This window comes from Epinephelus fuscoguttatus, linkage group LG19 (genome assembly GCF_011397635.1).
Source record: "Epinephelus fuscoguttatus linkage group LG19, E.fuscoguttatus.final_Chr_v1".
NCBI classification, from domain to species: domain Eukaryota; kingdom Metazoa; phylum Chordata; class Actinopteri; order Perciformes; family Serranidae; genus Epinephelus; species Epinephelus fuscoguttatus.
The window spans coordinates 13,279,081-13,300,801 of NC_064770.1; positions in this window are offsets into that span (position 1 = coordinate 13,279,081).

The window sequence follows — 21,721 nt, forward strand, 5'->3', positions numbered from 1 at the left end:
CTGGGAAGAAGAGCTTTAATCTTTAGTCTCGCTCAAAATGTAAAGCGAAGGCTGGAGGCTTCTGGCCGTGGCAGAGATTTTCCCTCTCACCACACACATGTTTGCATATTCCCTTTCCTTTATAAAGACACAATGCATTAATACATATAGGGGATTATTCACTTGATTTTTTTCCAAACACACAGAATTACACACTAACTACACACTGGTCACATTTCCTTCTTGAGCAGCTCCCCCACCTTCCATTCAGTGTCAGTGCTTTTTAAAAGACAAGTGTATATGCTGATTCTGCCCACAGCAAGTAAAGCGCATTAGTGCTCTCCAGGTGGTGTGTTGACTAGATAATGAGCGTTGAGGTAATTGATTGGGGGTTGTAATTAGTGGTTAGCTGTCACTGATTAATCACAGTCCGCTTCTTCCAGCGTTATCATCTCTGGATCTCAGGTTGTTTTGAGCATGTGTGTCTGCTTCACCAGGCACCAATTGTGCCTTTCGTCTGATCGTCTCAGTGCTTAGCTCCGACCTGATGCGGCAAACACACACATGCACACACTTTTTCCTTCCACCCCCCTCCAAAAAAAATATTTCATTATACGTCGTGTCCTTCCAATCTCTTCCTTATTGCAGTTTCAGCTGTTTGGTTTCTCTCATTTCCTCACTGACACCCTTCAGTCCCTTCAGTCAGTCTTATTAAAAACCGAGTGCCTGCAATCCACGCTCGGGCCTCGAGGCTGTCCTATTGTCATTTTTGATTAGTGCTGGTTTGTCAAATTAGCCCACTTTAATCTCACAATTAAATGATTTAATAAGTTTCGCACCAGTATCAGATGAAACTTTTGTAAGTGACTCATTTGTATGCTGAAGCTTGTGAAATCATTTCTGTTAATAGGATAATTCCGGCGCTAATCAGCAAGTTTTTGCTCAGATGAGGTACTGCTGAGCTTCCTGCTACATCTCCAGATTACTGACAGATAGCCGTACTGCACGCTAATATTACACAACAGAGAGAGAGGAAACAGATTCATCTCCGTGGGTGTATAAGTGTGTGTGTGTATGTATGTCCACTTACCTATAGGGTAGCCTGTGTATGGTTTGTCAGCTGATTGACAGGCAGGTTAAGTGCAGACTCTGGGTTGGCAGTGTTATGGAAACAGGCAGAAACTCACAGTAGCCTGACCTTCTGAGGTTTAAGGATGTATGTGTACCTGTGTAAATACATGTGTGACCTCGAACTTCTATCTTTGTGAGGACCAATTTTAGTGTATTAGACCTGGAGAGCAAGGACATATTTAGAAAGTGGAGATATATTGTCCTGTCCTCCCCTCTCTTTAAAGAGCTGTTGAGAGCATCTTTGTGTAACATACTTCCCAGTAGATGGAATCTGTTAGCGAGGTATCATTCTGAGAGAGATGTGATTGATATTCTAGACTGCAACCACAGTACGTCTGGAAATGTAAAACAAACTTTTTGCCAAATGAAATCCAAACACACACCTCCGACTCATGATAGAGCTCTGCCAGCTACAATGACCCACAAACTAATAATGGGAGAGATTGGCTGGTTGCCTCAAATCACAGTTGATTGGATAAACTGTGTATTTACACCCCCAAATGCAGAATCCAATATTAGAGTGTTTGTTACTGGACAAGAAAACAGAACTCATAATATATAAATGCTTTCTGACTGCCATTTTACATATATCAAGTGACAGCAGAACAATTAGTCCAGAGACATCCAAACAACAGGTGTTTGTTCTGTCACAGAAAGAGAATTGGCCATATAAATACACTGGGTAGAGAGGACATTGAACTGCTCGCTGTGGTAATTTGACAAGTCCAAGAGAAACCAGTGATTGTTGTTGGTTATTATGGTGACAACACATGCCGGTGAGGCCATAACGTGTGTCATGGTCGTTAGTTCGAGAATTTAGTTATGTTTTCAAATAAGCAATTCAATACTTTTAAGATATGACTGTACTTCCCTGTTTCTTTTCTTTCTTCAATAACTGCTTGTTTGTTGAAACTTGATCTGATGAGTGAGTTAGAGCAGCTGCTCAGTGGACAGCTGGGACGCAGAAGGAGACTGCCGGGGTAAAAAGTGTGTAGATCCACTATATTTTAAAGGTCCAGTGTGGAGGAGTTAGGGGATATATTGGCAGAAATGGTAAATAATATTCACAGCTAATTTTTCATGAGTTTATAATCACCTGAAACCAGGAATCCTTGTGTTTTGGGAATCCTCAAATGAGCTGTGTATATGGAACAGGTCCTCTTCCACAGAGTCTGCCATGTTGTTCTACAGTAGCCAAGAACGGACAAACCAAACACCGGCTTTAGACAGAGCCATTTGCATTTTGCGTTGGCCACTGGCCGCGACTCTGACCATCTTTCTCTGCTGATTTGAATAGGAATGTCTCTTCTACGTTCATTTTATTTCTATAGAATTAATTGCTTTGTTGGCCATTTTGGGAGCAGCCAAACAAGCTCCATACACAACAATGACATACAGTGGTGGAAAAAAGTTTTCGGACACCCCATGCATTTGTGAAATATTGCATTAAGAATCACTCTTAGGTCTTCAAGTGCAATTTCTTTTAGTACAGTCACAGCCAAAATACTAAATAAATCCTAAAAAAGCCATTAAAAACTTAAAATTGATTAGTTTCATAAAAATACATAAGAAATTTTGAGTATTGGGTCATTTTGGTACCAGTGATGAAGGTCGTTCTTTTTATTAAAAGACACAATTTTTGTTGCCAAGCTTCGTGTCTACATAAAGCCAGCACATTTGAAAGTTCTTCAGACACAAAAATGGCTAAAACAAGGAACCTAACGCAGGAAACACGCCTGAAGATAAAGATTCTCAGCCAGGAAGGGTACAGCTGCCGCCAGATAGCCAGGAAGTGCAGATGCAGTCCTTCAGCAGTTGGATACACTCTGCAGAAATACAGACGAACCAACAGCTTGGAAGACAAACCAAGATCTGGGCATCCAAGGGTTTCTTCAGCAAGAAATGACCGCATCCTGATCCGCATGTGCAGGCAAAACCGCCAAATGACATCACAGGAGCTTCAGCAGCAGTGGTCAAGCTAAACTGGTGTCCAGTGTTCCACCCGCACTGTACGTGGCCGACTTTTAGATCATGGCTTAAAGTCCTACAAGGCTATCAAGAAGTAAATGCCTCACTATATTCACCAGCTTGTCTCTAACTGAAACTAAACTCTAACTAGCTGAAAACAGGATGGGTTTATGAGAGTGAAGTTTTAGGTCTTAAAAGCAAAATAATGAGCTGCAAGATGCTAAAAGTAGAGTTAAGTGATTATTATTTGTATCACTAGCAACCTTTAGTCATTTGACCCATTGTTGATATAAATTTTGATCAGTGCCACTTTAAACTTTTGTCTCAGGCCAAAGGTTAGGCGTATAGGTCAAAGTAAGGGTAAGGCTGGGGGGTTATGAGGTGTTGGATCAGTGTTTGGGGCTAGGAAACACATGCCAATGAAGGTCCTCACAAGTATAGAGGTGCAAATATGTGTGTGTGTGTGTGTGTGTGTGTGTGTGTGTGTGTGTGTGTGTGTGTGTGTGTACTCAAATGTGAGGAGAGAAGGGAGTGTGATAGAAAATCCCTCATTTCACCACTGGGCAGAGGAATGCCAGCATGATGTATGAGGTCACTCGTCCTTCAAGAAGCTTTGCTCTATCCGCTTTTATCAGGCAAGCTGTTCTCCCAGTGCACACACACACACACACACACACACACACACACACACACACACAAACAAGCCCGTGCATACCTGAAAGGTCACTGTGAGAAATGTTGGTCCATCACACTGGCTATTACCCTTCATTAGTTGTAAAAGATCTCTGTCCAGCTGACTCTGTGAAATAGTCGCTTGCTTATGAGACGTTTCTTTCAGAACCTCATGAATTCTTCAAACGGCCGATTGCCCTCTTTCCACTGAAGTCCCCGATCACTCATGTGAGCTGATGGGTCCAAGCCCAAGTCATCACACATTCTCCTCACACCTGAGTGAGGTGTGTGTCAGTCCTCCTTGTCACGAGTGTGTAACAGTCACACACACACACACACACACACACACACACACACACTCCTGTCTGGTTAAGAATTCCATCAAAACCTCCAAAGCTGATGCTGTTTTCTTTGCTTTTTTTGTTTATGTACTTCTGTATTCTTTCTTTATTTACGTTCAATTCAGACTTTTCATTAAAATGCAAAGGATTTTTGCCTCCTTCACTTATTCTTTCTCAATCTGCCAATTTTCCCCCACTGCACTTGAGAATTATCTTTACTTGTAAGGCTTTGCAAGTTTGTCTTGCTCTACCCCCCTCTCTCTCCCTCTCTCTCCCTCTCCCTCGGGTGCTCCTGAGGTCCGGTTATTTCTCAGCTGGGGAAATACAAATATCTCTGCTGCAGTGGGCCAATTACTCGCCCTGACTGTTTCTGTGTACTTTGCGTTTTACATCTCAGCATCAGAGCAATCAGTCATTTACTCCTGGTTGCAGATCTCCTGGTGAGCATCTGCGCCAAGATCACCTGACCTCAGAGCTGATGTTTCATTTTTCATCCCAGGATTATGTTTAAAAGAAAACCAGAACAATTAGATTACAATAAACAACCACACATATCACTCAGGAGTGGCGTGACACGGATGGTTTCTATTTACTGTTGGTTTTATATGAAAATAAATTGCATGCATTTGTGGACAAGCTACGTTAGGTGTGATTTATATAGAGACACTGATGATAAACTTTATATGAAAAACAATATTCTGAGGGTTTCACAGTAAACAAAACAGCGTCCAAAGTGATTACGATGGTGGCAGCAGAATATGACAGCAAAACAAAGTCGTTTCTCCCTCAAGCGCTCCTGCAAGTTCCTCCTCATTGGAATTAAGACTTTTCTGCCATGCATGTGTATGTGTGTGTGTGTGTGTGTGTGTGTGTGTGTGTGTGTGATGCAGCCACGGACAGTAATAATGTGGGATCCTTAAAAAAGTGACATGGGATGATGTGTGTTGTGTTAATGAGCCGCGTCATCATGAAATCCAAAGTGAATAAATAAACGACTGCATTACAGTAGCTGCACAAAGGTGCGTGTGCAATGATGGGAATAATAATCATCAATGTGCTGTCGCTCCAGCTAATGACTATGAGCATGATGCCTTGTACAATATGTAGCAGAGCTCCGTTGCTGCTAATTTGGAGTGTGTAATTGCAGTCTGTCTGGAGCTTAAACAAATATTTCACCATAGATTAAAGCTGTAAAACATAACTTCTCTTGACTTGTAATTTCTGTATTAAGTTCTTTCCGGTGCAGCTTTATTTTTTAGCTATGCAAACTCATCACTTCTTCCTCTATTTACTCCAAACACAACATAACACACGTAATTGCCTGTGCACATACAGGGAGGATTTTCCATCAGGAAAGACTGAAGAGCAGTATGAAAGCTTTCATAAACTGGCCGCACAGTAAGTAGGTTGAATCGCTCTTGTGCTGCAGCAATCAAGTGAGTTGTGGGTTGCATGCGATGCTCCGGTGGGAATCCATTAATAAACAGCTGACGACATGACGCACACCATAAAGCAGGAACAGTGGGGAGAGGCTGTGCTGGCTGATTATAATGAAGGACCCCACGAAAAGGGAACTTCAGAGACACTTCTCATGACTGCACACATGTGACGGGTGTCACAGTTTTATTCACACTGTGTTTAAGATAGCCAGTGGTATGTTAGTGGCTGCTGTTGACGAATTATTTAGAACAGCTGACATGGAGTCTGATGGGGATTCTCTGCTTTGTTCCAACTATTCTCTCCTCCTTTTTTTCCTCCTCTGTGCGGAGGAAAAGATGGAGCTCAGATCTCTGTTGGACAAAACATCTGTTCAGGCTCTGAGGAAGTTCAGGCGGAGTGTGAAGTAAAACTTGAGTGTGCATGTTTGTTGTATGTGCTGCTTTTAATGGACATGAGTCAGTTATTGTTGCTTATAAATGGGAGTGTAGTGGGAGATGCGGATTTTATGCAACTATTTGTGCGTTTTCTGCATCAGTCTGTGGTGGAAATGTCGTGTTACTTCTGGCGTCAGTTATGCACAGTTGCGTCTTTTCCCTGTTTTATGGCAGAAAGCAATCTTTTCTTTCAAAGTTGCATCCTACCAGCACATACTTAACCATTCTTTTGAAAATATTGAGGGGGCTGTGTCCCCCGTGTCCCCCCAAAATCTACGCCTGTGCTTATGAATATCAGTCTGATATTTCGACCTGACAATGAGAAGACACATAAATGTACAAAACCCTTCATCATTATGTCCAGCTCTGCCATTTGACTAAACCAGTTGACTGTGATGTGTTAGTGGTGTATATTCAGTCACTGAGGCCACCACTGATGCCTTTGGTTTAAGATTACTTTAGCGGGCTTACTTTAACTCGAAGTCAAAGGAACGCTGCCCTTCATGCCTTCTGCTTACTATATATTTAGATTTTTTTTTTGCTTTGCAACAGAGAGCTCTCACACGTTTCTCTTCAATCAGATTTCGCCACGACCTCTGTGAGCTAATCGTCTCCTTGCTGTCAAATTTTAACTTCCTCTCTTTTATCCAGATCTTCAGCTGAGCTTTTTTTCTCCACTCTTTCACCCCGACCAGTGTCTAGACTCCATCAGGAAATGTTCCTTCACGGCTTATAGTGTGACGATCCCCGTAAAATATGATGGTTTCACGATGGGGTCTAGTCGCCCAAAGACTCCTCATAAATCTACTCAGTATTTTTATTGTGCACACTAACTCAAATATATTTATTTCTTAATAACTCCTTTTGATTTAATCAGTTTTGGATATCTGACATGTGTCCTTTGGGCAAATGTTTTATTTGTTTTTCTTATGCAGCTTAAAAATTGATTTAATTTGCTGCAGTGAAGTTTACTGTTGATTATGTGATGCTGATGAGTAGGTTGTAGGCTGTACTGTGGATTGTGGTAATGTTTGGGACCATGAATATGTTCATGTTGATGTCATGTACAGTACAAGTACAGTCATGCTTACACTATCTATTACAGTGCAGTGCCCTTATTTTGTATTGTGTTGAGTTGTCTCATCTGTTGTTTGTCCTATACTTTCCTTCCTGGGGGATCAATAAGGCACTTTGTATTGTATTTTCTCTGCAGCGGATGCTGAAATAAAATGTAGATTTTTAATGTTTTTATAATGTTATGTTTTATCATATTTCCATTTTTTAAACTGCCACTGAAGTTCAGTATTCAGATAAGGATTTAAATAAGGATTATATTTATATGCACAGAAGTAGCTGCTGTAAGTATAAGCCTATTGCATTTTTGAGGCTGGTAATGATATTTGGAAATTTGAAAAATCAGTGTATTACCTAAATGTAATTAAGTACTTTTTATTCTATAAGAATCGTGACCAGTGTACAGTGTACTCTGATGGACAGATGTAGTGGTTACACTGTTTCTGAATCACTACAGACCTAGTTTGACATTTCTGGCTGGCAATTTTGGCCGACACAGCTCAGAGGATATATCTGTATATATCGGCCTGCCTGCTTTACAAGTGTGGCTCTAATTGCAAGTGCATTTTGGGACATTTGTTTAAAAAAGAACTGTGGGTGATGGACTGCAAAGTGCTTTGCGATTTGCCTCTGATACGCACTGGTTGCAGCAAGCTGCCATGCGAAACACTGATCAAACCACCTAAAGTTATGGAACTTCAGTGTCTTGCTCAATAGTACTTTGAAATGCGGAGCCAAGAATCAAACTGCCAGCCATCACGATGAACAGCTCACACTTCTTGCTGAACCACCCAGTCCATAGAGGGGTTAAATGCCTGTTCAGTGATTGTGTTTCTGCAGTTCTTTGTACACTAAGCAAAAGTCAAAGGAGCATTTACCCCTTCTGTGAGTGTTTTGTGGGATTAATCCACTGTGAATACAAAAAGGAATGGATTGATTTTTTTAACCTGTCTACCACCAAGGCATATCCAATTTTCAAGTAAACAAAAACAACAAAAAGTTGTGTATTTGTACACTAGGAAAACTCATTTGTTTTACACTTTCCTATCAACACGTTATTGCCAATTCTAAGTTATATCAAATATATACTACATTCTTCACTCTATATAGTTTTCTGTGACATTATGTGAGATATAATTTTTCTGACTATTGTTCTGACTAGGTGTGTACTATTGGACTAAATTTAAATGTAATCATTGGTTTGGATTTTATTCCAAACTGAAGAAGCCCTTTGTGTTTCTTATGCAGTGTTTTGTACAGGGCAGGGGTGGATGATATCAGAGTAGCGTCGGCTGGCCCTCAAGCCTAAACGATATTGGTCCACACTGGGGGTCTTTAGTGAGAGAGGTAGTAATAAAATAAAGATGAGACCGGGCCCATGATATTTACAGAAGGACAATGCGATTACGAGAGGACTGTTAGTTCTGCCATGAAGCTCTTGGGTTGTGATGAAAAGCAAGGGAAAGATATTAAAACCTGAACCGTTTTGTAAAAGCCTGCCTTTTGCCATCCGCACCTGCCTCTAAGAGAACCTCTGTGTCATGTAAATAAAGACAGAAAGGAAGAAGGATGATTGCTTTAGAGAGAGAGAGGGACAGCAAAGGGATGAGGGGGGAGCTGAAAGAAAGAGCGAAAAAGGGCTGGAAAATGTGTCAGTGAAATATATAGAGAAGGTAAATGGAATCTTCTGAGAAATGAAGGATGAAGGACGGCATATTGAAACCTGGGAGGGAGAACGGTGGGGCTGAGGTAAAGATGAAAAGTGAGTGGGTGTGAGAATGACAGTCAGAGGCTGAGGCTCCGCTCAGTATTCGGGGCAGAGCAGAGGTTTGGATGTGGCCAGTCAGACGGCGTTCAGCTGCTCTAGCTCCACAGCTCCTATACATAAAACTGTATTAGTATATCAGTGCTTTCAGTATTAAGCAGGCGGATCAGAATCACAGAGAGTCCTGATAAAAATTCATGAACATGAATGTGGTTTTGTTATAAAAACATAAAAGATGATATTTTTAATATTTCAAAATGTAATATCTGTAATGCTTTATGCTCTGATAACATTTCAGAGCTGCAGTGGTTTTTACTGCCTGTGTGGCCAAGATGGATGTTTAACTGAAAGGAAAGATGATAAAATATATTAAGAAGCAGCAATGACAGTGGTGTTATGTTTAATTCTACTGCCCATTTTGATGCTAAATAGATGAACCCATGTGGTTACAGCTTATCTACCCTTTTATGTAAAGGACCGATTCAAAAATTTCCACCATTTATACATACATAGTATATAATCAAAAGTAATTTTATAGATATTAGGGGTCTAAATCACTAGTTTGATCATGATACAATTGATCAGTTTTTTGGACAATGATATGGTTTTTGCTAATATCACAAAGTCTGATACAATACAGTGTCATTTAGATTTAAAGCCTGCAATAGATATGATAATATTATAAGCCAATTTAACACAATCACTTATAAAAGAAACTGCCACCCCTTTCTTTTTTGCTTTTGGCTATAAAAAGAAAAAAATACAAAACACATTGTGACCATTTACGTGCAGTAAAGTTTATTTGGAACTGACTCCAGTAACTAGGGCGTCCCTTAATAGTCAACCAAACGTGAGTTGACCAGAAAGGTCAATAGTCAGCAAGATTTCACTGGTCGCTAAGTCACAGTAAAAAACAACAACAACAACAAAAAAACATGTGCACATGTTAATAACATGTCGGGCAGGAAATCCAAAGTGTGGGATCATTTTGAGAAGGTGAAGGACGAACACAAAGTGATGTGTAAACACTGCAGACAAACAATCGCCTATCATTCGTCAACTACAGACATGATGTATCATCTGAAACATGGAAGAAGCTACATGCCCATTAGCCACTTAGCACAATCATTACTGCTTTGCCGACAGCGTCATTAACAGGCGGCTCGCTCAGTGTGTGACGTGCACTTGTAGATAAAATATAGGCCTATATTAATGAAGGTTCATTAGTACGGTTTTGTATTTCTCTGTAATGTAGCACAGTGTTAACAATGTTACTGATACTATTCTTTCTCAGACCTTGAATTCAAACCACTGTGTTGCCCCGCCCGAAATATATAATTTAATAATTACATTAATATTGTAAACATGCAGCCCATAAAATGACCATTTACTGCATATTACACTAGATTCATCACGAAAGCTTTGTTTTTCTTGCATTCCCTCACAGTGAACAAAGATTCCAAAAAACAGCAAACATTCTTCATGAATTAGCAGCAAAATTATATTAAATCATCCATTTATAAACTCTTATGCAATTTGTGCAATAAAGTCCAAGTCTGATTTATCCAGGTGTATGCTCAGTACTTCCAAAACGTATGTATTTTTGCTTAAAATGTTACAATAAAACACTTCTGCCTGTGGGTAATGCATCCTAAGCATGTCTGAGCATGTGCATGTATATGAGTTTCACTTATGTATGTTATGAGTGTAAGATTCAGCTCAGTAATAACTGTTAAGATTCATACACAATATAATTATTTGTTACTGATCACCATAACTTAAGCACTTTTACATTTCATAAATTAGCCTAGAAGCTAGTGGACTTTTCCTCCACTCATAGCTTAACAAATAACATGTTTTATTTGTACTTGTCCTAACTCACCTTTACTTGCCCTTCATCACTGCATCTCCCAACAGAACAAACCATTTGAATTTCAGCATGACATTATTTAAACAGAGTTTCTAATATTGTAATAAATGGAGCAACAAGTTAGGAGACCTGCCCAGCTAGGTTCACTGTGTTTTCTGAGTGAGTTATTTTGTTTCGTAATGGCATTGTTATCGTTCATGTGCTCTGCTGTTAACCTGTCTTTTCTCCAAAATCCAAAATATTTCCGCTTCGCTAATTTACTCCAAGAAGGGAGTTGATATCTTCGTCATCTTTTTCTTGGCTGCTTAGCATTGTCTGCCTGGTTGACAGTCACACAGACAACACATTCTCACTCCGACCTTGATCATGTTTGGTCATGGACTTCTCATCCACATACAATGTGCAAGGTACCCTTGGTGCATTGGTTGGTGACATTCTGGGACATTGTGTCAAGTTGTGTCTTTTACATGAATTGTCTGCTTTCAAAATACACTTCTGTTTTCACAGGAAATTCACATACAGTCTCTTTCAAAATAAATGCACCACGTTGGTACAACACTGCGAGTTGACGTTTTTGTCCTTCAACAACTAACGCACGTGGTTAGGTTTAGGGAAAAACAGCAGGGTTTGGCCTTACAATGTTACGGGACGCGGCCACCGCTCTCTCGGGTTAAAGTCTGTGTTTGATGGACACATCCACCGGCCCACTCGGACTTTCGAGACCTTAACTTTCGCCCTTGTCCTGCCGCTTATCCCCCTGACGCCGCTGTGTACCATTAAACTACAACGGCAACCTGTCAACGTTAAAGGATGCCTTTTTTTCGTTGGTTTCTGATGCTGCAAGTCACTGCCCAAGCGCCAGATTTCGATGACTTCGGAGTGCGACCGGGCTCACACAGACGTGGCACAGGAATTGACTTTAAAGATGATGATATGTATCGATCATTTTCATTTTGCTTTGATGATACGGGATCGTTGGTAATTGACTCGATACATCAACCCAGATCAATGGATCATCAAGGCTACTGCAGCTACAGAGAAACCACGAACACTAGAACCACATTTTCCTCCCAAAGGTTTCAGATGCCAGTGCAAAATGTTGGAGACGACAGTGCGTGTTGGGTGAAAAAAAAAAGCCTCAGTTATCGTCTCTGTACAATTCTGTCTAGTGTTGAGGTGATGCCTTCAACAGGGTAAAAAATCCATACTGCACCATAAATCACAACCTACTCCTGTTAGCTCTTTGTCTGTCATTAATCCAGCTTTTCTTCTGGTTTGATTCAAAAGGGCTTGATCACACCAGCATTAATAACACTGAAATGAACCATGTCCAAAATGGAAGAAGCTTTCATATGAACCGTGTTGTAAGACCTAATTTTATGTAACCCTGCTCTGCTGAATGAAAAACATCACCAATAAAGCTTTCCTCGTATTCATTTTGGGCATGAAAAAAAGCCCCAACAGCAGCCACTGCACGACCTGCAAGCAGTTACTATCACCAAACCTCTCACACCACCTACTTCATAAAGGGTGTGTGAATTACATTTCATTCAGTCATTTTCTGGTGGGAACGACTTATCAAACATAGGTGTAAAGTAATAATATTATCAGTGGCAGCACTGTATTTAGTAGTGAAGCAGAGCCATGATTAATGTCATTGGTTACACCTGTGTTTTGCTTGCTTTGAGAAGTCGAAATGTATTCTGTGAAAAAGGTCGCCTGGAAAGTCTGCATTTAGCAACTAATTTGAGTTACAGCTGCTGAAATAGGCTTTTGACACAGATCACATTTTGACATGTCACAGAAGGAAAAGCACAAGTGAAATGATCAAATTAACGATGGTTGAATTTCAAGAGAGACCTAGCCAAGGTAGCAGCCAATCAGAATATATTAAATGCAACAAATACATACGACCATGAGAGTACCAGTGGCAAGTGCACATACTAACAGTCGCAGGCTGCTCTTCAAATTTGACACAAATGTTTACTTGGACTCGAGGATGAACTGATTCAATTTAGGTCAAGGTCTAAGTGACCTTATCTTTCTCATTCTTGTGAATGTGATATCTCAAGAACACCTTGAGGGAATTTCTTGAAATTTAGCACACATGTTGAATGTGACTCAAGCATGAAATGATGAGATTTTGGCTTTTAAAGGTCAAGGTCACTATGACCTTGTCGTCTCATTTTTGTGAATGCAATATCTCAAGAACACTGTGACGAAATTTCCGCAAATTTGGCACAAATGTTCACTTGGACTCAACTAAGATTGGATTTCGATGGTCAAGGTCAGTGTGACTTTGCATCTGTCTCATTCTTGTGAATGCAGAAGTCTAGATTTAAAGGTAAACATGAGAATGATTAACTTTTGGGTGCATTTAATTAGTCATAATACAACAAAAATCTCTTTCATTGTGTTTACTGTTTTCAAGATTTTGTATGATGACAATATTTTTCAGTGTAAATGGATTTTCAAAGTTAAAAATATTCTTAATGATTGTGGTTTATCGTACTTATGGCATGACACTGGACGGATGAATCCTAAGTATTTAAAATTAATGATTGAACGTAAATTATCTGACACGGAACTACAGAGATGGCATGAGAAATTACAAAGCAACCCTTTATGTGATAGTTATAAATTGTTTAAAACTGATTTCACTTTTGAACCTTATTTGATTATGTTAAGACCTGCCGAAAGGATTTATTTGTCTAAGTTTCGGTGTGGAAATAATAAGTTACCTATCTCTGAGCGCAGGTATGACCGTGAAAATGTCCCTCAGCAATGTACTCCTTGTTTGACTGGCAATCGAGGAGACGAATATCATTATGTACTTGTGTGTTCCTTTTTTAACAAAGAGAGAAGAGAGTTGGTCGGACAGTTCTATAGAGTAAATTCAAATATTTACAAGTTTCAAAAGTTAATGTCATCTCGAAAAGTAAAGGTTTTGTCAAATTTGTTGAAACTTTTAAAGAAAATCCTGAATAGTTTCTCTTAACTTACTTTGACTTGTACATATGTACACTAATTCTGTTTTATTTATTTTGTTGTGCATTGGTTGCCACCTGCTCTGATTTGTTATTGCTGTTTTTGTTTGTCCCTTATACCCCGGGGAGGGGTCGAAAGGAAATAAAAAATGAAAAAAATGAAAAATGAGTATCTTAAAAAAGCCTTGAGGGAATTTCTTTAAATCTGACACAAACATCCATTTGGACTGAAGAATAAACTCATAAGAATTTTGTGGTCGAAGGCCAAAGGTCAAAGTCAGTGTGACCTCACAAAATATTTTTTCCCCTTAACTCAATCATTCATATGCTAATAATGACAAAACTTCACTCACATTTTGCTGGCCATTATTCAACATCATATCTCAGGAACAGAAGGGGAAATATTTGGTCAGACACTGAATTGACGACACTAATTTTGGGTGCCCACCTTGGAACTGTGCTGATTGTATAGATCTTATGTGCCTCTGGGGCAAAATGTGTCTGAAGCATCTATGTTTTCACTGACATGGATGTAAACTGTACGAGAAACTTGACAGGTGCACGGAGGCACACAACCATGGGGCAGCAATTCTTGTTGGAGCCAGAAGCGAGCACATCACAAAGCAGCAAGCTAGCTTGGAAGATGGAAACACTTAGATTCAGCAGCTGGAAATATTCCCATTATTATGATTTTGACAGGAGGAAAGATGACAACTACTCTGACTCTTTCCATTGTAAAAAAAAAGAAAAAAATATGACCTTAAACTTACAATGTGAAGCTCATGGAAATACCCCGCCAAAGGTGAGCCCTCCTCGGCAGTGGAGGATGGCTGTAGCCTCACACTGGCTAAACAACCGAGTCCAGATTTTAATAGTGGACAGCTGCAGGCTACAAGTGACAAAGAACTAATGAAGATTGTGGCTGTTTATACCTACATTATGTGTTGGATGACATGTTGCCTGTCTCTACAATTGACTTTCCATCTTTAAGAAAGGCCCTTGGGAAAATACCAGTCACAGACAGCAGAAGATCCCCAGGTAAGAAAATCATTTTGCAGGCTATCGTTAGCCCGAGCTATGCTAATCGGTGATTCCCCTGACATTCACATAGAAGAGTATGCAAAGTCTGAGTAATAAGTAAAGTAATAACATTACTTTTGAAAAGTGTAACAAGTTATGAGTAATAATTCATATTTTTTGAGTGACAAAGTCATGCATATGAGAGCTCGTCACCTTACAATAAACATAAATATGGGTTGTGATTATCTGTTTGCACAGACGACTTATACGGCATTTTTTAATTTAAATTTTTTTATTTTAGTGAGGGTGGGAGAGTCATGGCTTACTGGGACACTTGAATAGAACTGAACAATCGTTATTATTGTTAGTTATTAACACCTGTGCTTTTCCTGTTACAAGTCAAAATGTCTGCTGTGAAAAATGCTCATTCTCAGCCAATCAGGGTCCGTAACATATATTTTTCTACCACAAGTACTTGAGATACTTGTATGTAATATAATCAGTAAATACCTTCTCAGCTTAACTTCACTTACTGTGAAACGGTTAAAGGTGTTATTCTTATCTGCCTCCATCTATTTGTGAGCAAAACATGACAACTGAATAATATAGATGTACTACACTCTGAAGGTTTTCCCATACAGGCCTTGCCAATTCATAAAAACTCTAATAGGAAGTGTCCGGGGTCAGTGAAAGTATCTTGTAGTAGTTTGGGGGTCTGTGCACCCGGCCACTTCCAGGGGCTTGAAGGTCACAGCGCTCTACCAGCGTTAAAAGCTATGCGGCCATTTTTGCCCTGCTAATAGAATTAGCAGGCCATCTGTTTTCGTGCGGTGTGCCAGCCCGGAACCCCTGCTAATTATGTTATAATATCCCGTTCAACGGCAGTCGTCTTTTTAATATTCCCCCAGCAAACACTCCGGGGGCAGGCTCCAATAAAAGCAGGTGGCTGGAGACAGAGATGCAGAAACACAAACCCACACGCTCTGTTCTAATGAAATAACACTGTAGCTGAAAGTGTATATCTTACCCGAACTGGGAAATATGTTCAGAGGCTGAGCCATGTTGCCAGGCGACTGCTGCCTGGAATGGCGTGCGTGTCTGTGGTGACAGACAGATGGAGGGAGGAAGGACGTGGTGAAGCCAAGAGGCTGGAGTTGCGCTCTCGCTAAGCGTGTGTGTGTGTTTGTTTGGAAGAGATCGTTGTTGTTGTTGTTGCTTGGCTGTCGTCGCTGCGACTATGATAGCAGTGTTTGCAGTGTTGCACTTTAGTACATCAGGGGAGGTGAGCAACACCATTTAATAATCTGGCCAGGTCCTCTCCTCAGTAAAATGCTATTACTACTCTCTGCACAGCAAACATTGTTTACAACATGTCTGCTATTATAGTTTAATTATTTGGATATTCTGGGCTGCCAGCGTGGTCTTTCTTGTTTGCTCTGTTGGTGGTTTGTAATCTGACTTTCTCATTTTTTCTTTACAAGGCCTGGCTTTGTTTTGCTGTTGTTTCCTCGGCATGCCCTTGTGTTTGCAGATTGACCTTGCTCCAGACAAAGTGAGACAGACTCACCCGAGCGCTCACAGTGTGCCTCATTAAATTAGAGTACTGTCAGAGGGGAGTTGAAATAATGCAGCTACGCCCATTGTCTGTCCCTCTTTGTCATCTCAATGAGGGCCCGTTGTATTTTCCCTCATGTTGCCTCTCCTTTCTCACAGATGTAACTACTGATGCTGCTCACGGGGGACGTCACACTTTCACTCCTCAGCGTGACTCTGCTTATGAATATCTCAGCAGTCTGCCCGGCTTACCAGACACTCATCTTACAGGTGGATGTTCATGTCATTTTATTATTTCATCATGCAACCATCTGGGTCTGGGAGAAGCTGCTGAGGAGACACAATACGCATGTTCAATTGAATTAGGATTTACACAAAATTCAATAGTGCACATGTAAACAGGTTCACATTTGAAATGTGCACACATGCATAAAGTGGCAAACACTCAACAATTATAGTATAATATTACAGCTATGAGGACCAAGAGGGAGGTTTCCGCAGGATGTGCTGTGCAAACTTACGCACTTGCTTTCTGTAAAACTCTCTCCAGAGTATTGTACATACATCCTGGTAAAAAAACAGGAAATTAAACTAATAAACCTGTTGCGTTTTATTGGAACTATCTGCACTCCTCAGGCTTGCTTTTGACGGTATAGTTGGATGAAACTGCCTGCAGCATCTGTTTAGCTTTGGTTCTGTTATCCATGCGCAGTCACATCATCATGATATAGGATCAATTTAAAGGAGGATGAATAGCAGAGGCATCCCTCTGATCTCAGTTTTTTTACACACACCCTCCTCATTAACTGTAAATCTTTGGGAATTGCACAGAGAGGATGGAGCCATTTTATCTCCTCAAACATCCCCCTTGCTAAATGTGAACAAATTGCCGGCTGATTAACATGTCAGGAAACTGGCCGCAGCATGGGCCTACTGTAGCTGCTCCACAATGACGCTACAAGAACAGAGAGATAAGGGAAAAAGAAAAGGGAGAATTAATATCCCTTTGAGACTGACGGCGAATGTGCCACATTACTATGCTGCTGCTGTATCTGTGTGTCTGACCAGTTGTGTTGATTGGGATTTCTCCCCCGAGGTAAAAGACCCTCTGACAGGATTCAAGGCTTTAGCCTACCGTCAGAGACGCCTGTCTGTAATTTGTGATTACAGCACAAGCAGAAGGGGTGGCAGGGATTAATTCAATCCACCACACAAATCTGATTCCCCACATTTGCATATTAATGAGAAAAAAAATGTTGAGTGTTTTTGGCAGGTGGCAAAACAGAAAATGGTAAAAACTTTGAAATTTGGATATTTACTGCTCCTGTGTCTGGCAAGTTGAGGTCAGTGTCTGGTTTTGCATGCATTTGCATATATTTACATCGAAATGATGTGATATACTTCGAGATATTCAGTAGCTTTGTGCCGCTCCCCCTGCCACTGTCTCCTGTTCAGTTATTACACTTTATACACCAATCGCTTATTTGTGAGATCCCTGAGCAGAATTTGTTTTCCACAGTCACGGAAGTGTATGTTTCACAAAAGCTGATTGTCAGCTGACCCTGGCCAAGGTAACTGAGGAAGTCAACAATCTCAGAGCTCATTTGGTTACAGCAATTAACCTTGAATTAATGTCTGTAGATGATTAATGAAGCTGGTGTTACAGTTGTAAGTTACAAGCAGTTACATGATACTCTGGTTTATATTATCGCCTGCTGAGATGCTGAATTCATTAGTGGTCATTTTGTAATTTGGGCATCTAATTTTCTACTTTTTTGAGTATGACCGGTTGACTCCACTTTAAAGGGACAGTTCACCCCAAAATCAAAAATTACATATTTTTATTCTTCTTGTTTTTTTTGGTGTGAGTTGCCGAGTGTTGGAAATAACGGACGTAGAGATGCCTTTTTTCCCCCGTGGGATATGATGGAACTAGATGGCACTCAGCTTGTGGTGGTCAAAGTTTTTTTCAAAAAATTGAAAAAAAAAAAGAAAAAAAAAAGAACAAATTTTGGAAAAAAAAGAAACACTTAAAGCAACACTTACCTTTCTGGAAATTTTACGCTTTTCTTTGTTTAGGTTAAAATGCTATTAACAAGCTGATGGCACACTGAAATGTAAGTGAATTCCACCAGAGATAAGAACTCATAATTATACCATTCTCATATGGTTCTAAGAAAACTCCGGCCAATCATTGCATTCGGATCGAATGCAATGATTGGCCAAGCGTCCTGTCTGTCTTCCCCACGTAAAGGCCTCCGACTGGCGTAACTGCTCGCGTAGCAGGTCATGATTTCTGGAAAGAGACATTGCTGTTGAGTTTTTCAAATTTATTTATTTTTTGGTGCTTTGAGCACCACAAGCTGAGCGCCATCTGGTTCCATTATATTTGAGAAAGGCAGACATTTCTACAGCTGATATCTCCAACACTTGGTAACTCACACCAACACAATCTAGACTGATAAATAGCACTACAGGTAAGATGAAAAAAATGTGTATTTTGATTTTGGGGTGAACTGTCCCTTTAACTGTAAAAAGGCCTTAGAACAAACCCCAAAGAACATTACTAAGAGTATGACTACTGAGCAGCAGTGGAACAAAGTGTTACATTGTTGATACCTTAAGTAGTACACAGTACAAAATAATACACAATAAGAGCAAATACAAGTGCAAATACAAACTTAAAGGACACGACATAGAGACGCAGAGTTCCATTTCCTTTGCAGAGCCTGTTATTTTCACATCAGAAATTATTACCTTGCGACTTACCACAAGCAATAACATGAGCTGTGTTTATCTGGCAATTTAGAAACATTACTTAGTACTTGCCACTTCATATGATTTCAGCATTGATTCAAAACAGTTGCTGACCAGCAGTATTAAGAGTTTCCTGAGATATGAATTTTACAGACATGACATTTCACTCAGCCGTGGTTAAATGTTGTAATCTCTTAATTCCCACTGTTGTTTAAACTCACAAAAGTGATTTCAAATTCTAGTGGAGAGCACAATGTTTCCAGAGACACTATATATGTCTTTAGCATGCAAAGCACATCTTCTTCTACACGAGTTTATTCTGAATGTTTTGCATGTAAAACTCTTTCTCTGCAAAGTACAGCTGTCATTGCATTATTTCCTGGAAGAATGTCCTGCAGTAAAAGTTCACACAACATGTCACGTAAGGAATAAGTACCACTAAATTGTGCTTGCGTGCAGTGCTTGACTTTATTGCCAGTTTCCATCTGATTGCTCACCATTAGGCATCATCACGCTTGTGGCCACAAAAGCAGAAAACAAGTAATGAAATACTAAAAATGGCTGCCATGATGAACACTGTGGCCCTGAGAAACATGTGCCACTTTAGCACTGTGGTATTATGGTCATCAGCTGTGGTTGTTCGCCGCACAGCACAGCAAAAACCTCATACATCCCTTCAACCTCAGCCCCAGCTGATCGCTCTGCAGTCCTTGAGTCTAGATTGTGTGATTTCCTGCGGTCGTGACTGACTCATGCAAAAAGACCTGTCGTCGCATCCAGAGTGGTAACATTTCTCTGCAGCAGCCTTGAGTAAAGCTGCCTCTCGGTCTCCGTTGCAGTCGGATGCGGTTGTGGTTTATGAGCCAGGCGGCCAGCCCATTAAACCCGGCGCTCTTTTGTAAAGGTTGTCTGCCTCTTAAACGGTGTCATCTTTATTGATGTGTTTCTCTCTCAGCCCCCCTCCTCTGATGTACAGAAATATGCGATATGGTCCTGGTTTAAATTCAGTTCTCCAACACGGGCTGTTTATTATGGCAGACAGGCCTGCTATAGAGCTATAGATTTAGAGCAAGTGTGTGTGTATGTGTGTTTGGGGGGGGGGTAACTGTCCCAGCATGAAATGATACAGCAAATTAATGTCTTCCTTTCATAGGCACACACACACACACACACGAGAACACACACAGCACCGGCTCCACGTGCCACATCCTGCTTAGCCCTGACAATACAGCAGCTGTAAAAGTGGTCGCCTCTGTGATCGGATGCACAAATCACAGCAGGAGAGATGAGATGGTGCCGTCCTGCCGCTCAGAGAGCTGGGGAGGGCCACGGCAGAGGACAAGCTGTCCGTCTCTTCTTGTCGCTTCTCCCCATGTATCAGTGTCATCTTTCACAGAACCACTTTGCTGTATATGGCCATTCAGCCAGTCTTTATCTGTAAGAACGGCCATCGAGGTTTGCTCCAGCATACTTATGATGCTCACCTGCTCTGTGGATTCTACTCTTATTTGGTTTTGCTTCCACATTATCTTCTATGCTCCTTTCATGCGGAGTCACCTTTGACATCAATTTCACGTGGTTCACGGTGGGGCAGCTTTTCAGAGCAGTGGTGCCAATATAAATATAATACGCTAGGTAATAACTCTGGCTATGTATTGATCCCGTGGGATTTCTCGACTGTGTTAAGTACTCCATCTCATCGGCTTCAATCTTTACATGACAGACAGTGTGTGTATGTAAGTGGTAATCTTGTGGTTGTGCTGCGTGCTCCTCTGTGCACGACCGTGACCACACACATACATCAAAAGGACTGTGTTTGCTGTGGAGGCGTGGACGAGGAGAGTCAAGGGAAGGAGAAGCAAGACCTGATTAGCACTATAAGCTCTCGCCATGCTGTTGAAGTCTGTCCCCTTCCTCAACACTCCCCAGCCCCCGCACTCCCCCCCATTCCCCAGAGCTGCTAATGACTGCTAATTGTGGCACAACAGGGGAGCGATGATAAAAACCGGATATCACCAGCCATGCCTGGCATCGTGACTGCCCGCCGGCTGGGAGGCTGGTGGCCCCTCATCTGTCAGCTCCATCTATCAGGAAGTTGACTCAACTTCTGTGTGTTTAGGGAAAGCGGCCTGAAAAACAATGTTTACATCAGTGCTATGTTAAAGTTTGCATTGCACTTTCACAGTGATTTTGGCCAGAAGAAATCATCTTCACTGCTTGAAATCAGCAGTGGTGCAAAGTAACTGAGTACATTTAATCAAGTACTGTACCTCAGTACAATTTTGAGGTACTTGTACTTTACTTGAATGTTTCTATTTGTAGCTACTGTATGCTTATAATTAATTACAACCGACCCTTCATGAAGCTCCTTCACGGCCACTGCCGTCCTACGTTAGCAACTGTAACTAGGCATTAGAGGCCCGTCAAACTTCCCTTTCAAAGCAAAAATGTTGAAAACATGTGCATATGGAACCTGCAAGTCTGGCAGCAGATAGCCTCAAAGTTTAAACGGGGTGTCTTACAAGTATTTTTTGCTTTTCCGAAGCCAGAACTGCAGAACGAAAGATGTAGGATATGGATTAAACAGTGTGTAAGACCTCACTTACAGCTGAATCCATCACAGATCAAGGTAAGATGCTAACTAGCATTAGATAGCTTAGCAACATTTGCAAACAAAGACAGTTGAATATTAATTATAATTAGGTAATGATTTAATTTAAAGTGAGGTA